Genomic DNA, 16,657 nt, shown 5'->3' on the forward strand with positions numbered 1-16,657 from the left:
ACAGTGACATTATCTCAGCACTAATGAGGTGGTGCCTGTTAGAGCACAGGGAACGCCGGGCCTCACGGGGCACACACATCCCAGCCCTCAGAAGCAGAGGGTCTGACCTTTGTCCCCAGCCTTTCTGCAGCACCTGAGCAGTAAAATCGCCCCCTCCCCTCAACCTCCCTCAGCTGATATGATTTCCTCACCTCCACTGCCCTCCTCTGGACCTGTTTCCTCATTATCCCTTCTGGATGGAAGCCTATGGATCAAAATGTTTTGGCCCCTAATAGATAATCCTGGACACCACGCTCCTGCTCCACATCACAGCAGTCTACTGGTTCTTAACCCTGGCTGCACCTTAGAGTCACTTAAGGAAGTTTTAATAATAGCAGTTCCCCTGGCCCCATCCCTAGAAGTTCTGATGCAGCTAGATGAGATCACTGCTAAATAGCTGATGTGTGTACCCCAGGGGCTTGAGCCTACCTTACAAGTTAATGCAAAACAGGACTCAGAGAGCCCAGAGCAGAGGCTTCCGAGACCAGGGGCAAGAGACAAGCCAGCTGTTCTCAATGAGACTGAATCAGACCAAAAGGTGTTTGTTTTCTCACTAAAGGAAGAACAGAAAATACAGGTGCAAGGAAGGTTAAGGGGAGGGATCTTGTTTAGTATGGAGAAGAGGAGGGCCTGTTCCTTCTGTTGTGGGGCCCAGAGGAGAGCAGGAACCCTAAGTTCCCACTCTTGGTCAGACCAGGCACCCAGGCTCTGTGAAAGTGAGAAAAGAGGGGACTCCAGGGATGACCGTGCAGCCCCCTTCAGCCTTAGGACAGGAGACAGGGGGCTCCCTCCTTTTCCTCCAACTGCCTCCCCTTCTCCCTCTCTTTCCCTTGTTGCCCCCAGGCCTCCAGATGTGCACAGTCATGCGGCTGGTCCTGGTTCCCTCCCTCCCTCCAGCACCACGAAGGGAAGGACCATCTGTCCTGCTCACTGCAGCTCAGCGGGCTGTGCGCGTGTGCCAGGCTTAAGAAAGCAGCCTTCACGCTCTTCCTGCTTCCTTTCCTCCCTGCCTCAAACTTGCTTCTGCCCCAGGATATTCTGTGGCCTCTACTGTTCTGCAGACCTGCTGCAGCCAAAGTGGCCAGAGGATAGCATCTTTCCTCTACCACTGCCTTCCACCACCCTCCTGAGTGGTCTCTGGTCTCTAGCCCTTCCTCGGTCTCAAAGCTTAGCTATCTGGAGTCTACCTGTCTAGTCCCATAATTCAGGCTGTCAGGCTCCTGGGGTGCTAGTCTGCACCCTATCTCATTCCCTTCTTGCTTATTGTGTTTCAGTGTGCATGCTCAGTCTTTCAGTCGTGTCCAAACTCTTTGCAACCCCATGGACTGTAACCTGCCAGGCTCCTCTGTCCATGGGATTCTCCAGGCAAGAATACTAGAGTGGGTTGCCATTTCCTACTTTCCAACCCAGGGATCGAACCCATGTCTCCTAAGGCTCCTGCATTGGCAGGTGATTTCTCTACCACTGCACAACCTGGGAAACCCCCTTGTGTTTCAATATCCTCTCCTAAACAGTGCTGCAGAATGTGACCCTCACTCTCAGGGCACTGGGGGAAGAGACCAACATGTATCTCTGCTGGCCACTGAACTGACATTTAGCCTTATTTGCTAAGATAATTTGTTGCTAATGAATGAACACGCTACTTCTTATTTCTATAGCTTTCGTAATGGCCTGACGTCTATATGGTGGGCATATCAGCAAGCGTTCTGAGAACCTGAAGCTGGCCAAGTTGCAGAGGGAGCTTAGCCTCCATGGTTGACCACACCAAGGGCTTGTGACATAGGAAGCATGGCCAGGGTGCTGATTTCCTTGGTCTCTCCATCCAGGCTGCCCTTCTGAGTGTCCACCCACCTAATGCAGCCAGGAGGATAGGGGTCAGCCCTGCCAAAGAATGTGGGCTTTCCTGGTGGTTCGGCAGTAAAAGAATCCGCCTGCCAATGCAGGAGACTTGGGTTCAATTCCTGGATCAGGAAGATCCCATGGAGAAGGAAATGGCAATCCACTCCAGTATTCTTGCCTGGGAAATCTTATGAACAGAAGGAGCCTGGTGGGCTCCAGTCCATGGGGTCAAAAAGAGTCAAACATGACTTAATGACTCAACACCACCACCACCGCAAGAGAAGGTGCACCAGGGACTCCAGACGTGGGACATTCGTGGAGTGGGCTTGATAGTGCTGGGAGAGGAGTCCATTTTGCTCTGTCTGGAGGATGGGTGATGAGGGAGAAGGGGCCATAGATGACTGATGGGGTGGGGGGAATTGGATGGGCCATATTCAATCCTGTTTATAAGCCTTTGCTCAAGCTCTTGCCTCACTGAATCTGCCCCCTCTTTTCTCTGCCTGTGTAAATCCTACACACTCCCTGCTGTGAATCCCCTGGATCCCTGACTGCACCTCAAATGTTTCACAGCCATAATAAAGCCCTGGCTCCTTTGCTGCTCTCTGAAAGTTCATCTCCTTCTCCCAAAGTAGTTCTGGATTTGCCCGGCCCAGCGTGGGGAGCAGAGCAGCCCCTGTCCTCCACTAAGTACCCAAACCACATTCATCCAGTCTCTGAATGCAATTCACACAGGCTGAAGTTGACTTCTACACTATGCCCAGAAAAAAAAAGGATTTCCCAGCAAAGGAATAATGTAAATGAGGCTGTCAAAGGGTGCCTAACCTATTTAAAGGAATAATCTATTTTAAAAATCTCTTAGAAGCCCCTATTTACCCAGAAACAATTGATATGGTAATTTCAAGTCTTTCTCCTTTTTATTTACTGTGGAAGGTTCCCTGTGCTCCGTTCACCCACCCCCACATTCTATGTGGGGAATGCTACCTTCTAACCCTTGGGGTGCTGGGTACTCTGTGCCCTTGCAGGTCACTTCTGCAAAATGGGGTCAAGAACAGTCCTCCCTTCTCTGGCTGACTGAGATGAAGAGAGATTGCCCAAAGGACTGAGGTTCCAAGGGGCACCTCACCTGCACTTAAGCCGAGTGAATGGATAGGTCTGAACAGATGGCCTCAGGCTCAGCCTGCACAAACAAGAGAGATTTGACCAGAGACCAGCAGAGAGGGGATAGGCCATCAGACAGGGTGTGGCAGGGGTGGAGGGATGCAGGAGGATGGAGGTGGCGGTGGGGAGGATTGCTCTTGTCTCAGTTGAAGATGGCAGAAGAGGAGCTCCAGGCTCGAGGGGAGGCAGCCATGGCCCCCAGGGTACCAGCATTGCAGATCAATGTAATCCCTTGGCCTGCAGATAGAATCTGCTTTCTTGGGGTTTAATTGACTTGTTGGCTTTGGCTTGGGGAAGAGAAAGAGGCTCTTTCCCAAGGGGAGGAGCTGTATCAGAGGCAGTCGTGGTGTCTCCAGCCCTGCCCCATCCCCACAGCGAGAAGAAGGGAAAGAAGACACCATTCTTACCACCTCTTCAGGATCCTGGGCTGGGCTCTCCCTGCCCAATGGAGCGGGGCAAGACAAGGCTGAGATGCCTGGGCTGAGGGGCTCCTGGGTTTGGTTGTTTGGCCCTGTGCACCTGCTCTGGGTCTGCTGCTCCTAGTCTGATGTGGTCCTGGATAGATATGTGCTTGGGGAGAGGGGAGTAAATGAGGGAGTGGGGAGGGGAGAGGAGAGTGAAGGACAGCAGCCACAAATCTGGGTACATCAGCCTGCCCAGGAAGGGACCTCCCAGCTCTTTCCCGTGCACCACTGGGTCAGAAAGTGAAAGTGAAAATCACTCAGTCTTGCCCGACTCTGTGTCCCAGGCAATTCTCCAGGCCAGAATACTGGAGTGGGTAGCCTTTCCCTTCTCCAGGGGATCTTCCCAACCAGGGGATCAAGCCCAGGTCTCCCGCATTGCAGGCGGATTCTTTACCAACTGAGCCACAAGGGAAGCCTGAGTCAGAGGAGGGGAACAATTGTCCAGCAACTGGGAACAGCACTCAGAGGAAGACCTAGGAGGCCCCTGCACCAGCTCAGCGCTGGGTCCACAGGACTCTGTTATATTACCTCCTGGGGTTGGTTCAATCTGAGGATAGGTACATGGCTTCAGAGTAGCTGCCTCCCCAAGGTGGGGGAGGGCAACACAACAAAGTGGGCTTCTCCTCTTTGCAGCTGCCACAGGGCCAGGCCCTCCGAGGGGGTAGATGTTTCACTGATGGTGGTGGCAGAGGCAGCTGAGACCTCACAAGGCATCTCTTCTCTCAGTCTCTACAGCCTCTTTTCTGTTCCTGTGGTTTTCCTAATAAACACCTTTGAAATATTTATGAAGGCAACTTCAATGAAGCAACACAACATTACTTTAAAATGATTTTCTCCTTCTAATAGGTAGCTTTGGCATGAGTGCTGATTGCCGAGCTCCTAAGGGCAGAGCCAGCAGGGTGAAGCCCCCGGGTAGGCACTTGGGACTTTCCTGAATGAGCTTAGCAGTGGTGGTCCCGTCACACTCTTGAGGGGGCCAGGCTGGGTGGCAGGTGAGCAGGTAGGATGGTTTGACAGAGCTCGGGGACTGGACTCTGGAGGAAGGGGTTGACTGGCTGAGGCTCTGGGGAACTGCTAGGAGAAGAGCCTGAAACTGGAAGTTTCTGTGGAACCATGGACAGCACCTCCAAGCTTTGCTCCTGAGAGGTTGAGGAAACCCAGAGGCTGGGAGCTAGAACTCTGGGGTCCACGCCCCACTTTGTTGATAGGAAGGTCTTTGCTCTAGAAGGACGTGGTAGATGCCAGGGAATAGGTGCGGAGGGGCCTGAGATGCCTTGACCTCTTAAGAGTTGGTGGCTGAACTCAGCAACTACCGAGCAGCGCTGGGAAGAAAGGCTATGACAGCAATATCTTGTGTGCACAGGACGGAGTGGCATTCAGAATCTGCAGCGGACCCAGATTTATCTGTTTGGACTTTGAAAGTCCAAGAAATCCCCACCTTCCCTCCTTCCTGTACAGACCCCTGCTTTGCCCTCTCATGTCAGCTAGGATGGCACTTTGTCCAGCCTCCTCTTGGAGCAGGTAGAGGGGAAATGGATGCTCCTTTCCATGCTCCTGCCCCTCCCCAGGCTGCAAGGAAAACCCCTGTCTTTATCTATCTGGAATGCAGATGGAGGGAGGCCCTGATAGCAAAATCCAGGGAGGAGGATTCTATCCTCATCCAGCTGATCCCCAGAAAAGTCTCTTTCTAACAAGAACTGTTTTCATCACCATTGCCTAAAGCCTGGAGCTGCTCTAATTACGTGTCAGGCTGGAATCTGACAGGAAGCATTTTAATTATTAATTTGAAGTGTGCCGAGCATCGGGATGGAGGAGGGCTGGATCCTTCAGCTCACTCATGCCCAGCCCTGTCTGCTGGGACCTCATTAGTGACACCCCAGGCCTCCCAGGCCTCCTCCTCAGCCGGAGCCTCTTTCCTGCCATGGTGTAGGATCTGCGTCTCCCACTCCTCTGTCTTCCCTAACCCCCTACTTTGCACAGTGCTTTCTTGTTTTCCTTATTTCCCTGAACCCTTCCATAGAGTCTACTGTTCCCCATGTACAGACGGGAAAGACTGAGGCCTGGGGAAGGCATGGGGTCTGTGTGTTACCACAGCATACGATAGCCATGGGCAGAATGGAGCCTCTGCATTTTCTAGTTTGGGCTTTTTAGTTCTTGCCTGCCAGTGGAGGTGGCCTTCTGCCGGGCTCTCTTTCCCTATTGTCCCATCTTCATATGCATGTCATCTAAGGTGGCATGAAGAGTCTTCTTTGTTGTGTTCCATGCAGCTGACACTTGTTTCCTTGCTCCATTGATACCCAGGTATGGGCATGCCCTTCTGGGTACTGGGCCAGACTGCTGGTCCTGTCCCAGGTAAGGTAGGGGCAGGGCCTCCCACAGGCCCAGGGCATCACCTGGCCTGTTGCCTTTTCTGCCTTGTCAAGGGAAATGCAGCTTCTGCTCATCGGTTGCTTTCTAGGTTTGACCCTCCACATTTTCCTAAGGATCAGGGCCTGTCCTTTCTGTCATGTGCCATTTTTCTGCATTTCTGGATTAAGGGCCATGAAGCCCCAGACTGGACAGCAGCCCTGGACCTGGAGAATGTACTGTTTCATGTGTATCCAGATGCTGACTTGCTTCTGTATCTGAAAATACCCTTCTTTTTTTTTGAGTCGCAGGAGTTTTGTAAGGTTGAGACAGCACTCCTATCCCAGACTTCCCTTCTTGAGGTGCTAGCTGCCCAGACAGTACGGCCCCACCCTGGCTAATCCCAGTCCTTCTCAGGTCACGCCTGCCTCGGCCCACATCCAGGGCTTAATGTTTATGAAGTTGATCTCAGCTGGTGGCCTTTGGTTCATTTGCAGACTTCCTTTTCATTTGATCCCATGGAGGGGTCGTGGTCTACTAGGGAGATTTGATTTAGGAGGACTTGTGGGGTCTAGAGTAGAGAGAAGGAACTTTGGAGGAATTGGGGAAGTCTTTCCAAAGATAAACAGAGACTTGCAGGATAATTGGCATTTTAGTCCTGGTTGGGTGAAGGAAACAGAAGCTACTGTATTTTAGGCAGAAAAGGATTGAACACAGGGTACTTACTGGGTGTTTCCAAATCACTGGAAGAGCTGAAGGAGGAGGCGTAAGGTTGGGTCCCCAGAAATGACTTCTCAGAATACTATAGAACTGACCAGCCAGGAGCCTGCTGCCCTGACCACTTTAGAAAGGCATTTTGGTAGGCTGAACAATGCCCCCTGCTCCCCTCAATATCCCCATACTAATTTCTAGATTGAATACTACCTTATAATGGTAAAGGAGACTTTGCAGATCTCATCAAAGTGGGTATAGAGGGAACATATCTAAACATAATAAAAGCCATTTACAACAAACCCACAACCAACATGATGCTCAATAGTGAAAACCTGAAAGCCTTCCTATTAAATTCAGGAACAAGACAAGGTTGCCCACCCTCACCACTTCTATTCCACATAGTATTGGAAGTCCTAGCCAGAGCAATCAGACAAGATAAAAAAATAAAAGTTATCCAAATCAGAAGGAAGAGGTAAAACTGTCACTGCTTGCAGAAGACATAATACTTTATACAGAAAACAAGTCTGCACACAAAACTATTAGAATAAATGAATTCAGCAAGGCAGCAAAAATATAAAGTTGATATATAGAAATCTTTTGCATTTCTTTACACTAATAATGAAATACTAGAAAGAGAAAGAAAGAAAACAATTTCATTTAAAATTGCATTAAAAATACCTAGGAATAAACTTAAACAAGGAGGTAAAAGACCTATGTTTTGAAAACTATTAAATATTGATAAAAGAAACTGAAGATGACTCAAAGAAATGGAAAGATATCCATTAGTTCTTGGATTTGAAGAATTAATATTTGTTAAAATGGCCATACTGCCCAAAGCAATTTACCAATTTAATGCAATCCCTATCAAAATACCCATGACATTTTTTAGAGAACTAGAACAAATATCCCTAAAATATATACTGGAAATCACAAAAGGCCCAGAATTGCCAAAGCAGTCCCGAAGAAAAAAGAACAAAGTTAGAGGAATAACCCTTCTAGACTTCAGACTACACTACAAAGCAACAGTAATTAAAACAGCATGGTTTTGGCACAAAATCAGACATATAGTTCAGTGGAACAGAATAGAGAGCCCAGAAATAAACACATGCATCTATGGTCAATTAATCTATGAAAGGAGGCAAGAATATAAATGGAGAAAAGGGAGTGTCTTCAACAAGCGGTGATGGGAAAGCTGGACAGCCTCATGTAAATCAATGAAGGTAAAACACTCCCCCACACCATATACCAAAATAAACTCAAAGTGGTTTAAAGACCTAAATATAAGCCATAAAAAGAATGAAAGATTGCAATTTGCAGTAACCTGGATGGGCCTAGAGAATATCATACTTAGTGAAGTAAATCAGAGAAAGACAAATGATATGTCACATCATTTATATGTGAAATCTAAAAATAATATAAGTGAAAGTGAATCTATATACCAGAGAAGGCGATGGCACCCCACTCCAGTACTCTTGCCTGAAAAATCCCATGGGCGGAGGAGCCTGGTGGGCTGCAGTCCATGGGGTCGCTAAGAGTCGGGCACTACTGACTGACTTCATTTTCACTTTTCACTTTCATGCATTGGAGAAGGAAATGGCAACCCACTCCAGTGTTCTTGCCTGGAGAATCCCAGGGACGGGGGAGCCTGGTGGGCTGCCGTTTATGGGGTTGCACAGAGTTGGACATGACTGAAGTGACTTAGCAGCAGCAGCAGCAGAATCTATATACAAAACAGAAACAGACTCACAGACATAGGAAACAAATTTATGGTTACCAAAGTGGAGAGGGAAGAAGGGAGGGACAGATTAGGAGTATGGGATTAACAAATACAAATAACTATGCATGAAATAGATAACTGCAACAAAGATTCATTGTACAGCACAGGGAATTATATTCACTATCTTGTAATACCCTACAATTAAAAACAATCTGAAAAAAACCCCTGAATCACTATGCTGTACACCTGAAGCTAACAATATTATAAATTAACTATTTCCCTTCTCCAGGGGATCTTCCCAACCCAAGGACTGAACCGGGGTCTCCTGCATTGCAGGCAGATTCTTTACCAACTGAGCTATCAGGGAAGCCCATAAATCAACTATACTTCACTTAAAAAAAAAAGTCTTGAGATGGGGAGATTATCCTTGATTATCCAGGTGGTCCCAACATAACCACTAGGGAGGTTATATTAATATAAGAGGGAGGCAGGAGAGCAGAGTCAGAAAAAAAAGAAAGAAAGGGGAAGAAATGGGATGACAGAAGTATGAGCTGGTTTGTGTGTGGAGGAAAGGGCCATGACCTAAGGAATGCAGGTATCCTATAGAAACTGGAAAAGGCAAGAAAATGGATTCTCCACTAGAGCATCAGGTGGAACACAGGCCTGCTGACCTTGATTTTTTTTGTCCAGTGCATTTTTGGACTTCTGACTTCCAGCGTTAAGAGAACAAAGCACAAAGCTGTGTCATTTAATGTCTCTTAGTCCGTGGCACTTGGTTATGGCAGCAAAAAGCTCATGGGTGTTGGGGAGGGATCACTGGGAGCACTGGCCTCAGGACCTTGCTGCCGTAGCCGGGCCAGGAGCCAGGATGGTGCTGCTACCTCCCCTCACCCCGAGTTGGAAGACTCAACCCTGAAATGCGGCTGCATTTCCGCGACCAGGCTTGCCGGCCCCAGACAGTCCAAAGCAGCCATAGAGAACCTCCAGACCCGCCAAGGTGCCTCTAATTGCTGTACCCCCGTGCTCACACACAGCCTCTGCTGTAAGGGGGCCAAGGAGGCGTCCTTTCCAGTTTTCCAATCACAGCAGTCTAACAAGGCCACTAGGAAGAGGTAGGAATGGGAGGCCAAGTGTTAGCCAGACACAAACACAACAGGGAACAATGAATGATTCCCTGTGGCTCAGCTGGTAAGGAATCCGCCCACAATGCAGGAGACGTGGGTTCAATCCCTGGGTTCGGAAGATCCCCTGGAGAAGGGAAAGGTTACCCACTCCAGTATCGGACAGGACTGAGCGACTTTCACTTTCACTTTCAAAATGAGTCACGTGCAGGATTTCTCTGGCAGTCTGGTGGTTAAGACTCAGTGCTTCCAATGCAGGGTGGGGGACAGATTTAATCCCAGGTTGGGGAACTAAGATCCCGCATGCTGTGCCATGCAGCGAAGAAATATATAAATAAAAATGGGTCATATGGGTGAAAATCTATCGGTGGGCACACCTTGAAAGACACCCCAGCCCTTGCATGGGTGCCATATCCGTCCTCTGTGCTCCAATGAGGCTAAGCTATTTGCCCCTCCTGCCACAGTCAGCAAGTGATAAAGCAGGGATCCAACCCAGCTTTGCTCAGTTCTAGAGCTGGAGCTTCTAGGCCTTACACAATACCAAGGGGAAGCAAGGTCAGTCCCAACATGGGAAACTGCCTTGAGAACTCAGAGGCAAGGGGGAAGCAGGCACTACAGAGACTTTGAGCAGCTCATCTGCCTTGAACACAAGCTGCATGGAGGGAGTGTCAAGGACAGGGACCAACAGACACCAAGCAGGAAGGTCTTAAATGTCCTGCTTGTTTTTGCTGTCGGTGTTTGTTGTTTTTTTTTTGGCAGGGGTGGGGGTTCATGAGGCATGTGAGATCTTAGTTTCCCAACCAGAGATGGAACCAGTGCCCCCTCCAGTGGAAATGGGGAGTCTTAACCATTGGACTGCCAGGGAATTCCCTTAAATGTCCTTTGTGATCCTAAAGGCCATTAGGGAACCACTGAAGTTTTCTCTTTCTTTCTTTCTTTCATAGGAGGTTTTAAGGCAGGAGAGTGACAAGTTGTTTTGCATTTTGTATATGAAGGATGGTTTACATTAGACGTCAGGAAGCTGAGTCAGGGGAGCAAACTGAGCCCCAACCCTAGCCACACACAGAGCCCCTCCCCTGCTTCTCCCTGAGCTCTAATTCTTAATGTAGACTGAGCCTGTCCAGCCGCTGAACCCTTATCTCATCCAGCCATCCTAGGAAGGCCACTGATCACAGGGGCAATCAGGTGAAAGAGTGATTCACTCATCACAGCTGTTCTCTATCACTGAGTCTACAGCCCAGAGCTCACATCTTTAAAAAGCAGAGGAGTGTCAGCTTCCTCGTGAAGGATGACTGGACAATGCTTGCCTTGCACCTGTGAACAGAGGAGCACCAGGAGGGGTAGAGGGCAGGGAGGAGAGGAAGTTGTCCCAGAACATTAAACTCTCCTTTCCATAACGAAGAATACTCTCATTACAAACCTGGAGCTTCCTGGCAACCAGATGGGGGTGATGGAGCACGTAATAATAACCTGGAGCTGGGTGTGCTCTGCTGGGCCCCCAGGAGAGTGCTCTGACTCCAGGCCCTCCCCCAGTTGCATCCCAGCAGGGTCTTAGTTAGGAGAGGAATAAAGAGACCTGGAAAGCAAGGCTAGCCAAGTCTATCCCTCACTGATATCCACTGCGCATTCAGAATATACAGACCTGATGGGGAAAAAGCACTTGACTAAGCAAAAATTCACTTAACTACTATCTTACAACGTCCCATCCAACACTTGAATGACAGCAATTACCTGGTAAATGAGTGGTCTCTGTGACTGGCACTCCAGTGGGTTGTTGATGGAATAGCTAGAAGGGCTATTTGATTTGAAGATTCCTTTATTAAAAAGAATGAATTCATCCCTTGGTCTTGCAATGATGCCTCTAAATTAAAAAACAAAGAAAGCAAAACAAAACTGAGTGGATGTGTCCGTGCTTCAAGCAGGTGGGCACCTTGAAGAAGAGCAGGGTCAGGCAAGGTGCCCCGCTTGCCCCTTTGTTCCTCCAAGACCCAGAATGACACTCCCTCCTAGGAAGACGTTGGGGACTATGGCCCCCCGCTGTGAATCTGGAGAGGAGTTTATGTCCTGAGGGCAAAGGAGAGCTATTGAGAGTCTGAGCAAGGGGCATGTTCATTCAACATATATTCACTGGGGACCTGGAGGCCGCTGGGGACCTGGAGACAGAGTGAAGTCAGAAAGAGAAACACCTGCAGCTTTCTAGACATGCTCTCAGCCTCTGAACTGAGCACAGGAAAGCCAGGGGCAAGGGCCTGGGTGGGGCCTTTCTTTGAGGGACACAGGTCCCCAAGGGAGACCCAGATGCTGAGTGGGCAAGACTAGACTCCGCATCTAGGGGGCTACCTGAATGGCCTTTCCTCTTGCCTACACCAGGCCTGGAGTGAAATCCATCCTGAGAGGGTGGCATCTCATTCTCAGGCACCAGGGACACTGCAAAGTACCCCGTCTATGAAAGCGGTGTTAGACTGAGCAGCCTGGGCCTTGCCAGGCTGGCCTCTTGCCTCATGTGCCTGGCTTCTCTCCTAGGGACCTTCTGCCCTCTCCCTTTGGTACCTCTGGAATGACAGGCTGCCCTCAACCATCCTCACCCCAAACTCTGGGTTCATCACTTCCGGGACTTATCTTCTCTTGTTGATTTTCTTGAGATTAACTCTCCGCACTTGCCCTGGGTCTCTGGGGCAAATGTGCCACCCCCAACACTGTCCCGGGAGGGAGTGGTCAGCCTTGGAGGCAAAGGGTTCTGCCCTCTCTCTGTTCTCCAGAGTCCCCAGTGAACTCTTTTCCTTCCCCACCTCTCCAAAGTGGATGTAACTGTCACTACCTCCTCTGAGAAACCCTCCACAGTCTACTACTTGGCTCATGGAAAATTCTCCAACCCTACAGAGGTCTCCTGGAAAGGCCCTACCACTGGCCACGTTGAAATGATGCAAAAGTCAGGGCCTCCAGGCCTCTTGCCACACTTCCTCTACAGGCTGTGACTTGGAGCGACCCTTGCCCTGTCCTGCTTTCTTGGGGTAGAGGCTGGGTCAGGTAGAGTGAAGAGCAGGTGAGCTGGCATCTGTGGTCATTTGAGATGGTGTTGGCAGCAGCAGTGGCAAGGGAAGGACGCTCTGCTGGGTCTGCACCGCTGACTGTCGTCTGCTGTAGGACGCTCCCACCTTCTGCAGGGCTGGGGAGGGAGCAGCTTGCGCAGGGGACTGAGAGCCGCAGGCAGGTGTGTGAGCTTGAGCGTTCCTGGCAGGGAGTCAGATCTGATCAGGCACCATGCCTAGGTGTGGACAGCAATGGGCCTGAGGTCGCCCACCTTGGTCTCGGCTGACATGACTGCAGACAGCTGAGTGGGAGAGCTGGGTGGTGACGGCAGCTTTGCCAACTTCTGGAGTCAGTGTTCCGGGCAGGCAAGTGGGCAGAGTTGGGTCTCTTCAGGATCTTGGCTAACTCACCTGTAATGGGGCCAATGAGGTCGTAGCGTCCCGACCCCCACCCCAGAGAGGAAAGAAAGGTTCAGGGAGAATGGGTTCAGGAGGGGTGTTTAATCTACTTGTGAGATACAATGGGACTTTAGCATATCTGTTTTACGTTGTTGTTGTTTTTCAGTCACTAAGTCATGTCCAACTCTTTGAGGCCCCATGGACTGCAGCACACCAGGCTTCCCTGTCCTTCACTGCCTCTCAGAGTCTGCTCAAATTCATGTCCATTGAGTCGGTGATGCCATCCAACCATCTTATCCTCTGTCGTCCCCTTTTTTCCTGCCCTCAATCTTTCCCAGCATCAGGAGAAGATGAGTTGACTCTTTCCATCAGGTGGCCAAAGTATCAGCTTCAGCATCAGTCCTTCCAATGAATATTCAGAGTTGATTTCCTTTAGGATTGACTGGTTTGATCTCCCCCCAAAGGACTCTCAAGAGTCTTCTTCAGCACAATTTGAAAGCATCAATTCTTTGGCACTCAGACTTCTTTATGGTCCAACTCTCACATCTGTACATGACTACTGGAAAAACCATAGCTTTGACTATATGGACCTTTGTTGGCAAAGTGATGTATATGCTTTTTAATACTATGTCTAGATTTGTCATAGCTTTCCTTCCAAGAAGCAAGCATCTTTTAATTTCATGGCTGCACTCACCGTCCACAGTAATTTTGGAGCCCAAGAAAATAAAATCTGTCACTGTTTCCACTTTTTCCCCATCTATTTGCCATGAAGTGATGGGACCAGATGCCATGATCTTAGTTTTTTGAACATTAAATTTTAAGTCAGTTTTTTTTACTATTTTACTTACCATGGTGCTAATGATGTGATGTTCTCACCAATTCATTACAGTGGGTCCATGATAGTCTCTCCTATATAACACATTATCTCGCTCCCTGATTTCTCTTCTCCCAGTCTCAGACTAGGCAGGGAAACCTGATGCCTCCCTCCTGCAGTCAAGAGGATGGAATGGCTCTGAGGGGGTCGTGGGACTCTCAAGCCCCTTGCTGCATGTGTTCTCATCTTTTCTATTGTGAGCCAGTGTGTACACGCACACTCTGCTTCAGCAAGGCCTTTCTCTGCTGTCCCCCGATGACCACCCCACTCATCTTTGTAAAGTTTCACCAGACCACCTTACCTGCCTCCTGAGAAATCTGTATGCAGGTCAAGAAGCAACAGTTAGAACTGGACATGGAACAACAGACTGGTTCCAAATCAGGAAAGGAGTGCATCAAGGCTGTATATTGTCAGCCTGCTTATTTAACTTATATGCAGAGTGCATCATGCGAAATGCCGGGCTGGATAAAGCACAAGCTGGAATCAAGATTGCCGGGAGAAATATCAATAACCTCAGATACGCAGATGACACCATCCTTATGGCAGAAAGCAAAGAACTAAAGAGACTCTTGATGAAAGTAAAAGAGGAGAGTGAAAAAGTTGGCTTAAAACTCAACATTCAGAAAACTAAGATCATGGCATCCAGTCCCATCACTTCAAATAGATGGGGAAACAATGGAAATAGTGAGAGACTTTACTTTTTTGGGCTCCAAAATCACTGCAGATGGTGACTGCAGCCATGAAATTAAAAGATGCTTGCTCCTTGGAAGAAAAGTTATGACCAACCTAGATAGTATATTAAAAAGCAGAGACATTACATTGCCAACAAAGTCCATCCAGTCAAAGCTATGGTTTTTCCAGTAGTCAGGTATGGATCTAAGAGTTGGACTATAAAGAAAGCTGAGCACCGAAGAATTGATGCTTTTGAACTGAGGTATTGAAGAAGACTATTGAGAGTCCCTTGGACTGCAAGGAGATTCAACAAGTCAATCATAAAGGAAATCAGTCCTGAATATTCATTGGAAGGACTGATGCTGAAGCTGAAACTACAATACTTTGGCCACCTGATGGGAAAAACTGACTCATTGGAAAAGACCCTGATGCTGGGAAAGATTGAAGGCTGGAGGAGAAGGGGATGTCAGAGGATGAGATGGTTGGATGGCAACACTGACTCGATGGACATGAGTTTAGGTAAGCTCCGGGAGGTGATGATGGACAGGGAAGCCTGGTGTGCTGCAGTCCATGGGGTTGCAAAGAGTCGGACAAACTGAGCGACTGACTTGAACTGAACCTGCCCCAGAAGTCTCTCATTCCCACTTCCAAATGACCAAGTTCTACTCCATTGCAGATGAATTCCATTTCAAATCCTCCTCCACCCAGAAGCCTTTCCTAGATATTCTGGCCCCTAAGTAATGCCAGTTCAGCCCATACCAGGAAGGGGCTGGACATTTCCTGGGCTGAGGGCAGCCTAGTCTTCCTGACTCTGCTGGAGACATGAGAAGGAGAGGAGGACATTTCTGTTGGTCCCTAGTCCAGGCCCCAGACCCACAGGGAGCCAAGAGTATGTTCTAGATGTCTTGCTCCCAGAGGCTTAATGACTGAGTTGAAGAAAGTAGGACCTGATCCTTGGTGAGCACTGGTTAGTTTTGCCCAGGCAAATCCATACTTTGACAACATTTCTATTTGCAGGGATTCCAGTTATCCTGAAGCTGGGAGTGTGGGGAGCATGGGGAAGTCTAGATCCAGATCCTATTTCTGCATTTAGGAGCTGGCTGTTTGGGAATGAATACTACACCTCTCTGGGTCTCAGTTTTCTCATTTGTAAAATACCAATTGTCTCAGTTACTTGGAGGGTTGCTATAAAGTAGGTAATTTATGTAAAGTGACTAATGCATCAGATAATAGGTATCCCATAAATAGTAGCTCTTACATAGTGTAAATAATAACAGCAATGGTAAATCCCCAGCTCCACCAACTTCCTACTGTGCATCTTCGAACAAATTCCTTGTTTGTTCATCAGCTCCCACACCTGTAAAATAAGGATTATGGTCCAACCATTTATTTAATAAATAATTATCAAGTAACTTCTTATGTGCCAGGCCCAACTAAATCTGTCATTTAGTGTGCGTTAAGACATGCAGCACAGTGCCCAGTATATACTACGTGGTCGGTAAATGTCAGCTTTCTTCCGCAAGCTGCAGCTGGAGGATGGGACATAGGTGTGGGGGCGGGGGGAGAGGGGAGATTGAAACGTAGAAGGGAAACTCAGGAGGGGCACAGGTGGAAGGCTGCGCCTGCCCCGAACCCCCAGCTTCCTCCTTGCCCTTTCTTCCTTCAGTTGACAGGGCCTCATGTTGTCTCTAAGGGTACGGGATGGTGCTGGGTCTCTGAATAGTTTGCCGCACTTTCCGTCCCTTGGTTTCATCAGATCACTTCTGTAGACCAGATCATCTATCCTTGCCTGGAAAACAGTGTCTGATTCTTAGACATGCGGGTACTGCCATGCGCCCGCTGCATGAAAGTGGCATCAGATGGAGGACCCCCGCCCCCACAAGGACAGAGCTGTCTCCTCACTAAGCTGATCTCCTGCCTCATGCTCCTTTCCCAGGGATCACAAGCTGGACCCACCGCCTATGGGCTTCTCAGCACTGAAACCCCACGCCCTTCCATTTTGACTTTGCCCAGCTCTCATCAGACCAGACCCTCACAGAGAGTTGTGCGTGTGTGTGAGCACCAGTAACATGAGACCTGGCATGAAGGAAGTCTGAAATAAAAGCTGATTGTATGAATGCTCTGCAAATCCCCTCTGCTAATGGTGCTCATTTGTTCATTCAACAAACATTTATTGAACCCATAATCCATTGGGTGCCAGGCTCTGTGTTGAGGGCTGTGACATTCAGGTTAACAGTAGCCAAGTTCTCCAAAGACTGAATGGCATTCACAAGCTTCCTGCTCCC

This window comes from Bubalus kerabau, chromosome 10 (assembly GCF_029407905.1).
Source record: "Bubalus kerabau isolate K-KA32 ecotype Philippines breed swamp buffalo chromosome 10, PCC_UOA_SB_1v2, whole genome shotgun sequence".
In the NCBI taxonomy this organism is placed as follows: domain Eukaryota; kingdom Metazoa; phylum Chordata; class Mammalia; order Artiodactyla; family Bovidae; genus Bubalus; species Bubalus kerabau.